General features: G+C 38.7%; 3 long non-coding RNA genes across 3 annotated transcripts; all 3 read right to left on the bottom strand.

The window, feature by feature from the left end:
- Nucleotides 1–388: 388 nt before the first annotated feature.
- LOC308080922 lies at nucleotides 389–2,435 on the bottom strand. The gene is made up of 5 exons (XR_013932763.1): nucleotides 2,277–2,435; nucleotides 1,814–2,122; nucleotides 1,231–1,366; nucleotides 819–885; nucleotides 389–724 (listed from the first exon to the last, which is right to left on the bottom strand). It is a non-coding gene; the product is annotated as an uncharacterized lncRNA (long non-coding RNA).
- A 2,187-nt stretch (nucleotides 2,436–4,622) lies between these two features.
- Nucleotides 4,623–5,513, bottom strand: LOC308080923. Its single transcript, XR_013932764.1, has 3 exons — nucleotides 5,363–5,513; nucleotides 4,907–4,967; nucleotides 4,623–4,775 (listed from the first exon to the last, which is right to left on the bottom strand). It is a non-coding gene; the product is annotated as an uncharacterized lncRNA (long non-coding RNA).
- Nucleotides 5,514–7,886: 2,373 nt separating this feature from the next.
- LOC308080920 lies at nucleotides 7,887–11,888 on the bottom strand. Its single transcript, XR_013932761.1, has 6 exons — nucleotides 11,542–11,888; nucleotides 11,057–11,377; nucleotides 10,505–10,625; nucleotides 9,810–9,849; nucleotides 9,073–9,111; nucleotides 7,887–8,688 (listed from the first exon to the last, which is right to left on the bottom strand). It is a non-coding gene; the product is annotated as an uncharacterized lncRNA (long non-coding RNA).
- Between the last annotated feature and the right edge of the window lie 5,514 nt (nucleotides 11,889–17,402).

Below are 17,402 nucleotides of genomic sequence, written 5' to 3' on the forward strand. Positions count from 1 at the left end.
ATAAAAATGGGTCCCGACCCATTATTTGGGAAACATCTACACGCAGGCTATGCTTGCACCCTGCTGATGTGGGAACAGATCGCACCAGAAAAATTCTTTGCCTCTTACAATCAGAGCCCATATAGACCTTCAGTCTACACAAGAGAAGAGTATTGCTTTCCCATTATTTATTTATCTTGCGTTCATATTCTTTATATTCCTCATCATTTATGTTGACAGAGTTCGACGTGCAGCGATCTACACGTGTGGATCAGATAAAAGTTAAATAATACTAACAGAGGAATAAATTAAATAATGAACAGACAGGGAGGCATCATCTCTGCTGCTACTCAAACTGAACTGAGCGTGTTTATTCAATCAGGCCTTATAACACAAATCACCTGCGATAGTAACAAGCACTTCCGGCATTATCTAGTTCAGAGTAAGATTCCACAATAATACAATTGAGAGCATATATGTCAACAATTTATATTCCTATTAACATAAATATGAGTAAAATATTCATCATTACAATATCCTATCATTGTCTTCAGGGATTTTCATATATTGTGCTACTTGTTCCACTGAGTCGATGATCATTGGTCGGTCTTTCACACATTTCCTGGTCTTCGTTGCAGCCAATCTTCACGGTTCTATTGGCAGGGAGAACCACAGTGTAGAGGTCATGGTAGAGATCACTGTCTGTGTCTGGGTGCTGGAGGGCAGTGTATGTGTCCTCTTGGTCCTATATTCATGTTTAAATGGTTTAATTAATTAGATGAAAAGCTGATGGCACAGACTAGACTTTGTTGTTGAAAGTACAGAAAAAACCTTCGTACATTGTTCACTGGAGAGTGGAAAGTTGCTGCTGTGATGAATGAGACAGAGACATCTGGGTTTGTTCTTCTGTTTCATAGAAAAATGTATAACAGAGTTACTGCTACAGTATTAAAGTACTAAACAGCATCAGAACTGCAATTGGTCATATTCTGTTTTTAAAGCTAATTAATGATGAAGATGATGAACATCAGATAATAGGCCTTTTGTAAATGAGTTTAGAGATTATGGTAAAGATACGAAACAAGCATTAAAACCAGTGTGCAGATGTTTTAACCTCCTAAAGATGCAAAACTGAAATAAAATCTGCAATGCTATTATAGTAACATTATCCTACTGAACATATAGAAAACATCCATTTATGTATAATACATAATTCACTTTCCAACATTCTTGCTGGAATATAAAACTCACCGATGGATGTTTATACTTCGTCGCATGATAGCCACGGTAACTGTAATTCCAATGATGATGACAGTGATGCTTGTCAGTGCAATTAGAATGTACATGGGGGCAGGGGAAGTATTGTCCACTGCATGCTCTTCTGTGGCTGTGAAGGAAAAGACATTTGTAAACCATCTGTAAGAATATGCAACATCTTGGTAGGGTAAAGATTGTCCACTGCATGCTCCAACACGTCTATGACCATGAAGGTTTTTCATGTGTTAACAGTACATGAGCTAGGATAACAAACCATCAGGTGTTTAGTTCAGTGACCATTTCAATAGTTTGCACAGGTGATCAGTGAATGCTGTATCAGTATCCGATTTTTCATACTTATTTAACGGTAATGCTCTGGGATGAACATTAAATCAGTCACATTATATTACAATGTTAAAAAGGCTGTTAATCAATGTATACAACATAAATGACACCACTCCAACTTAGGACAATACAAAAACAATACAACAATACTGTTGGCGTTCACAGTAATGTTGAGTTATACTAAATCCGCTCGTCCAATCAAATTAAATCAAACTAAACCAAAAGTACTTACTGCTCACATTAACGTTGAGTTGGACAAAATGTGTTCCTCCATTGAATGAACACTCGCAGTTATACCTTCCACTATCTGCTGGTGTTAATTTGTTGAGTTGCAAAAACATTGTCTCATTCTGTTTTAGGGTGATCCTGGAGTCACATGAACTTTCAGTGCCAATATCAAAGCTATACAGCAGTTGACATTCTTTTCCTCCAGTCCTTGCTGTTGTGATCCTACATATTATACTTAGGATGACGTCAACTGTTTGATTGTCACATATTGGAGTGACATCTGGTTCTTCGCCAATGATTTTCACGAGAGACACTGCAAGTGATAGAAAATTAGTGAGTCTATATTTTATTCAGATCACATAATCATCACATTTTCTCAGTTTGACAAAAAAGTCCACTGAAATGAATGTGCAGAATATTAAATATTAATTGCAAAAAAAGTGTTGTAAAACCAGTTGCTACCGTACCTTCTATGGCAGTTCACAAACTCCACAACAGCATTAGAGAAACAAATCGCATTTTCCATGCAGACTTGCTGACCAAGGACAAACACAAATGCACCATTCCTTCAACCGCTCTGAGCTACACAAGAACTGTAACGTAGCTTGCAGCAAATGTGGTATTGAAAAAGAGCCTAAACAACATCTCCCCCACACACTCACCTACCACATTAAAAAAATAGTACTTTATGCAATCCATGCATGTGACTAAAGTGTGAAACTTCACGGACGTATGAGATACCTCAGAAACACAGTGACAATTCTGTATAATGAGGAAGTGCTTCAGTTTTTTTTTGCGTCAATGCTGAGAGGTCATTCTGTGATTTTCACTTTGTTGACATGTGCAATTAGAGTTGAATAAATAAACCATTTTCCTTATGAACAAGAAGTATCCCAATTTGATCTGATCTGAGAATACTAATTATTTTAAAACTTTCACATTGAGATGTGGTTTGTTCAATTTCACAGGGAAATGAAAATGTAAATTAGCTCAAGCGCAGCAATGCGGTTTACACCTTAATTTAGTTCGAAAACACGTCATTATGGAAGCAAACCAACTTCAGTCCACAATTTATTTTTAATATATATATATTTTTGGGCGGGGGGTGCATATGGGGGCCTCATATTAGCTCTTGAAACGGGCCCTCGATCAGATCATAAAGGCCGCCCCTGAGTTGTGAGCAGGTAGATCAGTTATTTTATAAAATATTGAAATGCTATATTATTATTTTTTGCCTATAATTAAATGCCCACAACAAGGACCCCAGGGTTAAAGTGGTGTACAATGAGTGCCAGTGTTGCTGTTCACTGTGAAAGACGTGTGACGGCTCTGTTTTTATTGGCTTCCTTCCGTACACAATACACATAAAATCATACACTATGGACATAAGAATATAATCAGAGGCAGACGAGGAGTGCAAATCGGTGCAAATAAACGTGTTACCGATTGACAGAGCAATATTAAACGAGTCAGTTGTTTCCATAATGCTCCCGGACAACCAATCACACATCATGCTTCTCCGCCATCAATCGGACAGTTTCACTTCGCTATCACCCTGCGGTTGACATTGCTGACCCGAGTGTTTCGGTCCCAGGTCTGAATCCAGTCAGAACCACCCGTTTCCTCCGTACAGCGTGTGGGTGGAGCACCCCAGCACCGTTACAAGGACGATGAGGACCTTCTGGATTCAAATCCTGAGGCCAGGACAGAACAGAACATGGAGGTTTATTGACACTGACTGGAACCATAAAGCATGCACCATCTCCTCATTCTCTGTGGTTCTCTAAAATGTTCGGACATTTTTGGTGTCAGATTAGTTTTCTAGATAAAAAAAAAGAAAATAGCCGATCTACAAGCTCATAACAGGTCATGTGACACGTTGTGGGCTTGTAGATCGGCTATCTTCAAGTATAAAATATGGCTAAAGTGATCAAAAAATGTCTATGCTATACTAACTCATTTAGCTGGGGACAGAGCTTGTTAAAGCCTAATTTATACTTCCTCTTACAACAGCATTGACATTGTGCACAGCTACATCTGTTATTGTTGGCACTGACACAGTCATACAACAAAGTATATCTCTGCTGTCCGAAGAAAAACCAGCTAACTCCAAAATTTACATTTTTCAGGAAAAAAAAAGTTAGGAGGTTTTGTTCATAATTGAAGCAGCTAACTCCACCCCCCTTTGGTGGAGTTAGCTGGTTTAGCTGAAAGTTTGAGGATCCAATGGAGTTAGCTGGTTTTGTCAGAAGCGCTTTTTAATACTTTTCATTGGTTCAATATTTTTTTTACCAACACACAGACGTAAAGGGTGTTCAATAGCACTGATTTATGGAAAAGAATGCAAAAGCAGAAAAATTAAGTTAGCTGGTTTCTGCCGGACAGCATTTGTTAAGACCTGTCTTAGACCTAGTAGGTAGGCTATGCCTGCTGGTGTGGGAACGAATCACACCAGAAATCTTCTCTCCCATACCGTGTACCATACCGTGTACAACCAGAGCCTATCTGTCCGATCCTATCTCTGTCTACACACAAAACAAGAAGAGTAGAATGTTTTCCTGTTATTTATTAATCTTGCATTCATATTTTGATATATTTCATATATCATTTATCTTGACAAATATGAGTAAAATATGCATCCACATTATCCTGAGATTTTCATATCCACAAGTTTCCTAGGGCGTTGTGGGCATCACTTCCTGTCGATTTTATCAGGTATCAGGGATCAAATCGACAGGAAGTGATGCCCACAAGGCCCTAGGAAACTTGTGGATAGGCCTATTGTGTTACTTGTTCCACTGAGTTGATAAACATTGGTCTCTCTTTCACACATCTCCTGGTCTTCGGAGCAGCCAATCATCATGCTTCTATTGGCAGGGAGAACGACAGGGTGCTGACTGGACAGTCTGGTAGAGATCATTGTCTGGGTGCTGGAGAGCAGTGTATGTGTCTTGGTCCTCTTGGTCCTATATGAAAATGCATGTTTAAATTGTTTACTTATTTTTTAATTTACTAATTAGATGTGGATGACAAAGCTGATGGCACAGACTAGTACTAGCTTATGTTGTTTGAAAGTAGAGAGAAAAAAAGTTCATACACTGTTCACTGTATAAGTTGCTGCTGTGATGGATGAGGCAGAGACATCTGGGTTTGTTCTTCTGTTTCATAGAAAACAAATGGAGTTAGTGTGATACTGCTATGGTATGAAAGTATACTAAACAGCATCATAATAGCATTTGGTTATCTTCTTTCTTTCTTTTCTTTTTTTTACTTATATTATACATATTTTTTTATTTTTTTATTATTTTTTCTTAAAAAAAAGGGGGAAAAAGCATGAATCAAGATTAAGATAAATGGATAAAACATTTATAAAGCTAATTAATGAAGAACATCACATAATGGTTGTTTTCCAATATGGCCTTTAGTAAATTAGCTTAGAAATTATAGCAAAGCAGCAAAACAGAATTAAAAGCTCCAATGCTGTTGTAATAACATTATTCCTACTGAACATATAGAATACATACATTTATAATGCATAACACTGTACACTCACCGATGGATGATTTGCCTGATAGCAAAGGTAACTGTTGCAATGATGATGACAGTGATGCTTGTCAGTGCTATAAGAATGTACATGGGGGTGGGGGAAGCATGCTTTTCAGTGCCTGTGAAGGAAAATACATTTGTAAAACCATTATCGTCAAGCCAAGGTGTCACAGTGATAAACAGATCCCTTACCCTGCCTCAGTTTTCATAATGTGGCAACATGAGCTAGGATCATAACAGACCAGCAGATGTTCAATCAGTGAACATGTTAATAGCTTGCTCATGTGAGCTGTAATCACTGCTGCTATGGTTATTATGTTGGCTTTGTTAGCTGCAGTCTACAATACACAGTGGGTACTGTTAAACAAATATCACACCAATATTTATGAAGACCTATAAACCGGGTCATCATTCATGGACAATCCAAGACCCTTGGAATGATCCAAACTTTTCACTTGTATTTGATGCTTAAATGGATATTTCACTTTAAAAAAAATGTTGGTTCAATTTATCGTCTACTCAGGCTTTTGTCAGCCCCCCAGACAGTTTTTAAGATGCTTGATTCAGTATTTAGATATTTTATATTCATTTGATCAGACACGCCCCCTTCCTATACGAACCCATTATAACTTCAATTTTTTACATGTTAGATTCATCAAAAACACCCGTCCTTGGTTCTGGTGACTCATCCTGCCCTCTTAATACGTGATGGGCTGTGTTTTTTCACTTTTTTTTACTTTTTTCATATATTTTTTTTCTTTTCATTTTCCCCCAAAAAAATATTAATAATAAATGAAAAAAGTAATTGAAAAAACACGGTCTCCTCACGTATTAGAAGGACAATATCAGTCACCAGAACCAAGGACGGGTGTTTCCGATTAATCTAACATGGTTAAATGGAGTTTGTTACAATGGGTTTGTAAAGGAAGGGGTCGTGTCTGATAAAATGAATATCAAATATCTAAATACTGAATCAAGCAACTTAATCTGTTGGCTCCCAAAAGCCTGAGTACACGATAAAATGACCCAATTCTTTTTTGAAAGTGAACTATCCCTTTAAGTTTTGGGGTAAACATTAAATCAGTGACTTACAATGTAAAGAAAAACGTTAATGAATGTACAACATAAATCACCTCCCATGTAGTATGGGAAATACTAAAAAAGAAAAAAGGACTTACTGTTCACAGTAACGTTAAGTTTGACAATATGTGTTCCTCCATTGAAAGCACACTGGCAGTTATAGCTTCCATTATCTGCTGGTGTTAATTTGTTGAGGTGTAGAAACATTCTCTCATTCTGTTTCAACAGTGTGATCCTGTAGTCACAAGAACTGTCAGTCTTGCCCTTATCAGAGTTATACCCCAGTTGACATTCTTGTCCTCCACTCCTTGCTGTGATATTACATATTATAAATATGATGACATCAAATGTTTGATTGTCACATATTGGAGTGACATCTGGTTCTTCACCAATAGTTTTCACAAGAGACACTGCATTAGAAAATATATTTTAGTGAGTTTAAATAATTCAAATAACATCACTTAACAATGTAAGTAAATGCTTCAACAGTTAGTTACAGTACTGCACCTCATGTTCTGCATGAGGAAGTTGATGTAGCAGTGGCCTATCAATGTTAACATGTCATTTGTTAGATAACAGACTTTACAGATGTCCTACCTTCAGTGGTGTGATATACTTCTACAAGCAGAATTTGAAAAACAAAAAATAATATCATAAGTTTGCAACAGTTTCCAGTCATGATAACCAGCAGTTCAAGATTACTTCACCAGGTTGTTCTGATCATGAAATAAAATGCCACTAGGAAGTGGTCTTACTGAAAATGTAGAGGTTGGGGGTGGGGGACCACAAAACTGGTATATTTCCGTTATGTACAAAAAAAGCACACAATACTATTGTGTGATCTATAGTCCAGGTATCATGGTAACACTTTGCTTATAAAATATGACTTTCTAGGCATTTAGTTGTAACTTGTAATATAAATACAGATTGCACAGGGAAGCCACACTGTTATTAGGACCTGTTTTGTTTGCTTTATTTTGACAGACGGTGTAATGATACAGGAAACAGGATGAAGGGGAGTTAACTGTTAACTATGATGGAAGAATGAGTTATGATGGTACATTATCTGAAGACTGATCTCTTCAGACTCTACCCTAGCCTGTATCACTTACCGTAGCACTTGCCCTAGCCTTGACGACCTTGTAGGCTTCTGCAAAGGCTAAAATGTAATTTAGATATCATGTTATGTAGACACATGTCAGGTTCATTTGAAGACCTGGCATCCTATAGTGTGTATAGTTTCAATGTACCAATTATAGATTTTTTATATTATACTGTTTAGACCGATGATAGGTTCTTGGTTTACCTATGATCCTAGATTACTATTGCTATGCATTTGATGTATTACCTCGCGTTTTTCTTGCTGACGTGTACTTGGAGCTATAATGAACCACACATTCTTTGTTCTTAAAAGGAGTAAAAAATGCAATTTGTTTTGGCAATTCATTTATTTACAATAAATACATTAACTGATTCAGATTCATATTGTGCATTATAGACTGCAGGTTACACTTCCTGTGTTCCAAATTAAATCTATCAACATTCCTAACGAATACAATACTAAGATGAAGGATGATACCACTAGATCCAAATTAATGTATTGACCAGGAGAAAAATCACTGGCTAATGCAAACAATATGTGGAAACTATACGTTAATGTTTTTCACAGGGCTATTCAATTGGGATAACCCATCATTGTAAGGTGTCTTGTAAATGTAGCCATCAAGTAGCAAAACATCAGTTGAAATATTCATCACAAAGCAGAAGATGCCATCTTGTGGCCAGGCCTCAAAACTACAACAGAATGTGACAGTAAAGTGTCTTCAGTTTCAAGACCCAAACAGCTAAAAGTGCATCTTTAACCACTTGATCCCCAGCATCTATATTCTGAAGGGAACATTAGCCAAAAATAGTCGATCTACGCGTCATGAGCTTGTAGATTGCCTTTTTTTGGTGAAGACATTTGGTGTAGACAGAAAAAAGCGTAGCGAGTACAGAGCCAACTCAAGTCCAGTTTACCAAGTCTATGGGGTTTCAGTGGTTAATGTATAGATAATGCTACAGTATAAGTCTTTGGACGTTGCACAAAACTCAATATTGTTGTGTGATTTCTGGTTAACAGGTAATTGAGGTTTGGGCGGTATGAGCTTGGACAGTTGAATAAAGCATGTCGTTTGTCTGTCTGAGGCTGCTTGAATAAAGGATGTTGTTTGTCTGTGTGTAAATGCCGTAAGGCTCAATATCCGCTGGCATCTGCAAAGACAAAGATAATACTCATTAGAGGTCAGAACATCTGAGACCTCCCTTCAGGCAAGGGCCAGACAACTGTGACCCCATCCCTCTCTATGATATATATATATTAGGCTATACTATCTTTGCTATAACGACAGTCTTTATGTACTCATATGTAGAGAGTAAAAGTGTAAACAATGTATGTATTTACATGGCTTAAACGCAAACACATGCTACATGACAAAATGTGACCACTGAAATCAAAATTTAGGAAGTTACAATTCAGCATCAAGTCAACAGAGAGAGAGGGGGAGGGTGATCCACTAAGGCCTCTTTCTTGTGAGCAATGTACCACTTTCCAGTAATTATTATATTATAATTCCAGAAAATCGTAGACGTAACTACCTGTTGGTCATCCCAACCGGCTGGACCTTTCCCCAATCTCTGAAATGGAGAATACAGGAATAAAAGGGCTGAGAGAGTGATAAGCTAGGGATGATTGTTCAGCTGCTGTATCTTCCCTATAGGGATAATATGACAATAAGTACCATCACACACTGATCACCACTGAAGGGACTTGCCATGTGAAACATGGATAAAACTTGGCCACCAAACATTGCTGTGGGTGGTTTGATAGAATGTATCGCTGAGGAGACACTGGTGTTTACCCAGGCGTAAAGGAACCCATGTGATAATGAATATCAGTACATAATACATACAGTATGCATTCATATGTACATGCCATATGGCTCAAGGACGTACACACACACACACACACACATACACACACCACATCTTTATTTGCGTTCACATTTTAACAAGAAATTCTTGAACACAAACAGTAGTAGATGCACAAACTTGGCAAAGCTCAACAACAAGTATTTCAGGATACAGATCACGGGTACAGGAAGCATCACCTCCTCCATATATGGCGACTGCCAATTATCACAGACACCGAACACTGAACACACACACACACACACACACACACACACACACACACACACACACACACACACACACACACACACACACACACACACACACACACACACACACACACACACACACACACACACAGTATAACTCAATCAGTTCATCATACATATACACACATATAGTTTAAAAGTTCTATACATTACCACATTCTGGTACAGGCTCTGTATTGTTTTACTTTTTTTCCTGTTGGACAAAAAATTTAACAAGAATTAATTAATTAAAAATAGCATTTTGGCCATCTTCAGTACAGAGCATTTTGAAGCGCACAGGTTTAATCTATTTTCACAACCACAGCAGGAAGTGAAATTTCACAGCTAAAAGTGTGAACTGTGTATCCTCAACATCTCTGATTTGATCAAAACTTGCTTGCTTTATTTTTCATCTTCATTTACCTACAAACAATTTATGTTTCTTTTGCTGTTTTACTGGAGTTTTACCATGCCCCTGTTAATTGTGTGAAGCAGCCTTGACCTTCAGTAAGACAAATTAAGATGATTGCAATTTGTATTAAAATTAACTAACCACCATCTTAACCCTTACCCTGACAAAATGATTGAATGAAATGAATCAAAAATACAAGGACAGCTGGTACAGTATAAGGCTTGATGACAAAACAACAGTTTCTTTGTATCTTCTGCTTTGGTTTTATGTTCTGTATGATGAACAAGATAATTGTTTTAAAATATGACCTTAGAGAATATAGTAAAATGCAGAATTAAAAGCTCCAATGCTGTTGTAATAACGTTATTCCTACTGAACATATATAATACATACATGTATAATGCATAACATTTTTTAAATAAAATCGAATGTTTTTGCTGAAATATTTTACTCTCACCGGTGGATGATTTGCCTTATAGCAAAGGTAACTGCAATTCCAATGATGATGACAGTGATGCTTGTCAGTGCTATAAGAATGTACATGGGGGAAGTATTGTTCACTTCATGCTTTTCTGTGCCTGTGAAGGAAAAGACAATTGTAAACCATTATCGTCAAGCCAAGGTGTCACAGTGATAAACAGATCCCTTACCCTGCCTCACGGTTTCATAATGTGGCAACATGAGCTAGGATCATAACAGACCAGCAGATATTCAGTCAGTGAACATGTCAATAGTTTGCTCAGTTGAGCTGTAATCACTGATCAATGCTGCTATGGTTATGTTGACCTTGTTAGCTGCAGTCTACAATGCAGTACTGTTAAACAAATATCACACCAATGTTTATCCAAGACATGGAATGATCCAAACCTTTCACTCTTATTTGATGATAAAACATGAAATCACTTGGCCTACATTATCTTACAATGTAAAAAAAGAGTTTATGAACGTACAACATAAACCACCTCCCACTGTAGTCAGGGAAATACAAAACAAAAACAAAATGACTTACTGTTCACAGTAACGTTGAGTTGCACAAAACCTGTTCCTCCATTGAATGTACACTCACAGTTATAGCTTCCACTATCTGCTGGTGTTAATTTGTTGAGTTGCAAAAACATTGTCTCATTCTGGGTGATTTTTTTTTTTAGGGTGATCCTGAAGTCACAAGAACTTTCAGTGCCATTATCAAAGTTATACAGCAGTTGACATTCTTTTCCTCCAGTCCTTGCTGTTTTGATCCTACATATTATACTTAGGATGACGTCAACTGTTTGATTGGCACATATTGGAGTGACATCTGGTTCTTCACCAATGATTTTCACAAGAGACACTGCAAACGATAGAAAATTAGTAAGTCTATATACTATTCAGATCAAATACTCCAATGAAATGAATATGCTCTGTAAAACCTACAACAGAATAGTCATGTTAACTATAATATGTCATAAAATATGAATAGCAAAAACTGTGTTGTAAAACCAGTTGTTACCGTACCGGTTGTGGCAGCACACAAACTCCACAACTGCAAGAGAGAAACAAATCGCATTTTCCATGCAGACTTGCTTACCAAGGACAAACACAAATGCACCATGCCTTCCTCCGCTCTGAGCTACACAAGAACTGTAATGTAGCTTGCAGCAAATGTGGTATTGAAAAAAGTTCAACATGTTGATCAAAAGATCAACATCTCCCCCACACTCGCCTACCACATTCAATAATAGTTCCCTATGCAATCCATGTGACTAAAGCGTTAAACTTCACGGACGTATGAGATACCGCAGAAACACAGTGATAATATAATGAGGAAGTGCTTCTGTTTTTTGCATCATTGCTGGGAGGTCATTCTGTGGGTTTCACTTTGCATGTTGCACAAGTCACAATTTGAGTTGAATAAACCATTTTGCTTATGAACAAAAAGTAGCCCAATGTTATCTGAACTGAGCTTGGTTCATTCAGAATACTAGATATTTTAAAACTTTCACATTGTTGTCTCTGATATATTGAGATGTGGTTAGTGCAATTTCTTAGGGAAATGAAAATGTAGTTTAGCTCAAGCACAGCAATGCGGTTTAACCACACCTTAACCACTTATAACTTATATACTGTACTTTGTCACACGACAAGTAACAAAAATAGGCGATCTACAAGTTCACAACACGTACCATTGCGACGAGTTGTGAGCATGTAGATCAGTTATTTTTGAAAATATTGAAATGTTAGAACATTTTTGCCTATAATTAAATACCCAAAACAGGGACCCCAGGGTTAAAGTGGTGTACAATGAGTGCCAGTGTTGCTGTTCACTGTGAAAAACGTGTGACAGCTCTTACACAGTTTTTAATGATTTCCTTCCATACACAATACACATCAAATCATACACTATGGACATCAGAATATAATCAAAGGCAGACGAGGAGTGCAAATCGGTGCAAATAAAGGTGTTACCGATTGACAGAGCAGAGTCAGTTGTTTCCATAATGCTCCCGGACCACCAATCGCACATCGTGCTCGTTCAGTTTTTCTCCACCATCAATAGGACAGTTTCACTTAGCTATCACTGTGGGTTGACATTGCTGACCCGAGGGTTTCGGTCCCAGGTCTGAATCCAGTCAGAACCACCCGTTTCCTCCGGACAGCATGTAGAGGGTGGAGCACCCCAGCGCCGCTACAAGGACGATGAGGACCTTCTGGATCCAAAGACAGCGGTCCAGCTTCTGCTCCAGCCGTCCACTGCTGGACAACAGCCTCAGGAGCTGAGGCCAGGACAGAACAGAACATGGAGGTTTATTGATTAACACTGACTGGAACCATAAAGCATGCACCATTTCCACATTCTCTGTGGTTCTCAAACATTTTCGTGTCAAGGACTCCCAATCATGGCCCGGACGCTGCATGTCACTTCCCGTCTCCCTCTTCCTATTTCCTGTCATTCTCTACTATACCCTATCAATAAAGGCAGAAAAGCCACAAAAAAATATCTGCAACAAAAAATGACTCCCAATCTGACATTTTTGGTGTCAGATTAGATTTTTCACAAGTTTTCTAGATAAAAAAAAAAGAAAAAGAAAATAGCCGATCTACAAGCTCATAACGGGTCCCGATATGACGCGTTGTGGGCTTGTATTTTCAATAAGCTGAAGTAAAAAATAGGGTTAAAGTAATCAATCTAATTTTGATGCTATACTGACTCATTTTGCTGGGGACCCCTCCCGGAACCTCCCCTCCCCCTCGTGGTCCCCGGACCCTACTTTGAGAACCACTGCTTTAGTATGTAAGACAACATAACCGCTAAGAGGAAGCATTGACTGTAAAGACTTCTAATCACGTGATGAATAAATGCGTTTCATTTCAAAATGAGAAAATAATAATCACAATATGAGAAATGAATGGAGTGATGATGTGTTTGTTTTGAGCATGGAATCATTGGCTCTATCATATGGACTCATTTAATTACTGGTAGCTTAAAGTTGTTTAGTGTGCATGAAATGCATGCTGTTTGGAAAGTAATTGTCTTGAAATTGCAGTGAGTGAATGTAGTTAAGAATGGCACGCTCAGTCTTCACAAGCAGTGTTCCGAAACCCCCCACACTGTCTGACTTCCTGAATGCTGCACACATGCACAAAGCTGTGTCACTTTGCCCGACTTCTGAAGAGTTCAGCATCTTGGTCCAAAGTCTAAATTAATTTTCAGCTGTATCATTTTGCAATTCAATTGAGTGATAAACTACTGTAATGAAGCATGTGTGCATGTACAGTTTGTCAATTCATGTGACCTCTTTTTACATCTTTAATCTTTTGCTCTGTGGTCAGAACCTCTGTAATGTTGGTGTACACCCTTCCTGCCTGTAGGTTTGGTTGGTTAGGCAGTTAGCGTCTGCTGAATGCCTAAATTGTAAATTGTTGTCTCTGCCATGAGTGCCAAAGCGCATTCCTTTTATGACCAACCGTCACAATTCATATAGGTTCTCTATGAGTTCATCATATCTCAGTAATACTACTCTACTGTGTTACTTAACTGGCCATCTATATATTAATTACATGCTATTAATCATTCTCCAAGTTGTCTTTGAATGGTGGATGTGTGATGCTGGAAGTTATTATTTTAGGTTTGGTTGTCTCTAAGATGAAAAAAGAGGTTGCACTACTTGTAGCCACTATGCTAAATAATGTTATGAGAAACCAATGTTTCGATCCCAAAAGAGGTCTTGAAAAGGGCTAGGTCTTCATCCCAGAAGAAGACCTAGCCTGTTGGGGTCGAAACGTTGGTTTCATGTGACCTCACAACGCCTCACAGCGTGAAGCGTTGTGAGCTTGTAGATCGGCTATTTTCACAATGTTTGCCTCTTTCTTATATTATTTGACAATTTGGCCAATGTTTGACCAGTTTTTATAATATAGTTTGTTGATTACTTTTGATAACTTTTTCTTTTCTTTCTTTTGAGGTATTAAAAAGGTCTTAAAAGTCCTTAAATGATCACTTCACTGTGATCTGGGGACCCCCAAATCTTTTTCTGTAGAGCTACAGTTAGGTATGGTTGAGAGGTGGTCTGGAGGTACGGTACCTGCACAGCTGCTACTGCTGGGATTCACCCTGTACTTCTCCGGGGCTGTGGTCCGTACCTGGGAGAACACACACACGCATGTACATGTGCACGCACACATGTTGAGAGTCTTGGTGTGACGTGAGTAAACTTAACCCATTAAGACTTGAGGCCGATTCTACAGATGCCTTCTAAATCAGTAGTTCGCACTCTTTCAGGATTTTTCAAAAATGTAAAAAAATAGCAGAAGTACAAGCTCGCAGCATGGCACAAAGTGACACACTGTGAGCTTGTATATCTGCTATTTTTTTAAAGCCAAAACTCAAATCTAAAATGACACAGATGCTTTTCCGGTTTTAATGGGTTCATCAGAGTAAGCTTTGCTTTAAAACAATCTCATGTATCCGATGTGACGAAGACACATTATTCAGCTCCAGCTGCATGTTGCTCTGGACAAGAGCTTCAGCTAAACGCCTAAAACATGGAATGCAATATCAAGGAACAGGACTGACCTTGTAGGCCACAGAGTTTTTGGTCACATTGTTGAGGATGATGAGACATCTCCTCTCCGTCTCTTTCTGACCGAAGCACAGCGCCTCAGCTGAACTGCAAAACGACATTCAACACGATGCGTTGTGAGATTATAGATTGGCTATTTATATAGGGTTAAAGTGATTAAACTGATGTTGATGCTACATTAACACATTTTGCTGGGGACCCCCTGGAACACCCTCAAGGACCCTTGGGGGTCCCCGGAACCCACTTTGACAACCACTGCTCTACATAACATGCACAGACAAGGAAGAGAGAGACCGCCAGGCAGATAATAATAATGAATTCACAGGCCTCAACCTTTATAGCATTTCCTGAATACCATGCAGCTCTATAAAAAATAATGCGGTGACATGACATTATCTCTTTACTCCAAACTGAAAGTATTGAGTTTCGAAAGTATGATAAGTTTTCGATAACTATATATAACAAGCGCAACAATGTGAAATGTAAATGTAAAAAAGTAGGTATATGCTATGTCAGGGTTACACAGAAAATGGCATATGTCACTAGGATGTGACATATGATATAATATCTCTACTATTTCTTTTATCAGGTACTGCTTAGACAAGTGACAGCTTGTAGATCGGCTATTTGATTTGACATACTATATTTTCTACTATATTCTATTCTATTATACATGTATACTATCATCAGGGTACATGTGACATTTAAATTTCCACCACTGATTTTAAGATGTTCTGAGCGGGAACATAAATTTAACATTTTAAATATAACGGACCTGAGATGAAGCAGAGAGCCTTTGAACATGGTGGTAGCATGGTGGTAGGCCTGCGGGGATATCGCCCCCTGCTGGCAGTATCTGTATCGCCTTCATCTGCAAAACACACCTAGAGTAGACGTACACACAAGGAGGAGTTCAGGGATACACATTCTTCTAATGCTGGCATTAGAAGAATAACTTTCACTGTCACTAAATCAAGTGCTCTGAGAAAAGAACAAAACCTCGCTGCCCCGGGTTCTGTATTGAGTCAAATCTCATCACACCCGAAACTAACCAACCTATCAGGATAGCTTAGGCAGTAATGTTCCGTACCTGAATGTCAGTTAGTCATGTTGAGATCACACCCATGGTAACCCACTTCCTTCCCCACGAGAGAGAGAGCCCATAAAAGCTAGCTTGTGGCAGATATCATTCAGCATTAATAGCATAAAAAGTTACCATTCGGCCTTTGCTGACAATAGCTTAAACTGGTAAAAACAAACAAAACTAGAAAAAGTGCTCCTCGGAGCACAGGTCTCCGCCAGGTCAGGTATGTTATTATGGCCTCCTGGTGGCGCTATAATAGGCCAATGTGAAAAGGGTGCCATTTATTCTTAGGTTGTTCATGGCAATCGGACACTGCATTCATGATTTGAGGCATTTCGTTCCAAAAATGTGTTTTGCTAAATTAGACCTGCTGGTGGCGCTATAACAGGCCAATGTGAAAAGGTTGGCATTTCTTCCTCGGCCTAGTGGGAATGTGCGTGTGAAAATTCACGGAAATCGCAAACTGCGTGCATAGTTTGAGGCTTTGAGGCGTGCATAGTTTGAGGCCAATCCTGCAAACTTTGGAAGCCAACCATAGGCAATGAGGATGGAATATTGGAAATGAGACATATTTGTGTTGATCACATGACTATAGAGATACTGTGTACAGATTTGCATGACGTTTGGATAAAATCTGTAGGAGTAATGTAAAAAAAAAAAGGTTTTTGCACAAATCGGCCTCCTGGTGGCGCTATAACAGGCCCATGTGAAAAAATTGGGGCAGAGGTTTTGAATTGGCATCCAGGGAGTGTGTGTGCACAGTTTCGGAGCGACCGGGCCAACGGTGCCAGAGATTAGCTGCTAACACACAGACAGGACACACGGACGGACACACGGACACACGGACACACGGACGGACGGACAGGGGCGAAAACATACTCTCTCGCCATGCCTTTCGGCCTGGCGGAGACAATCAGGCTACTGAGGGAACTGAATCAAGCAACGAAAAAGGCCAGAGTCAACATCAACAAAACTGAGGGTGCTAATTATAACATAGACATGCAGGCAGCACCTTTAGTTTTGACTCATAAAACTGCTACTTATGCCACAGACGGCCAAGAGTATTGAACACCAATGTTATAGAAGTCAAAGAGATTTGAGAGTGTAGAAAAGGCTGTGTTTAGACATCATTAGAGTCCCATTCCTGAGACTATTTCTTACTATATCTCATAGATCAAAGATTCTCAACCTTTGATATGATCTTTGGGTAC

Source organism: Gymnoscopelus braueri (assembly GCF_963280865.1).
Source record: "Gymnoscopelus braueri genome assembly, chromosome: 24".
Classification (NCBI taxonomy): domain Eukaryota; kingdom Metazoa; phylum Chordata; class Actinopteri; order Myctophiformes; family Myctophidae; genus Gymnoscopelus; species Gymnoscopelus braueri.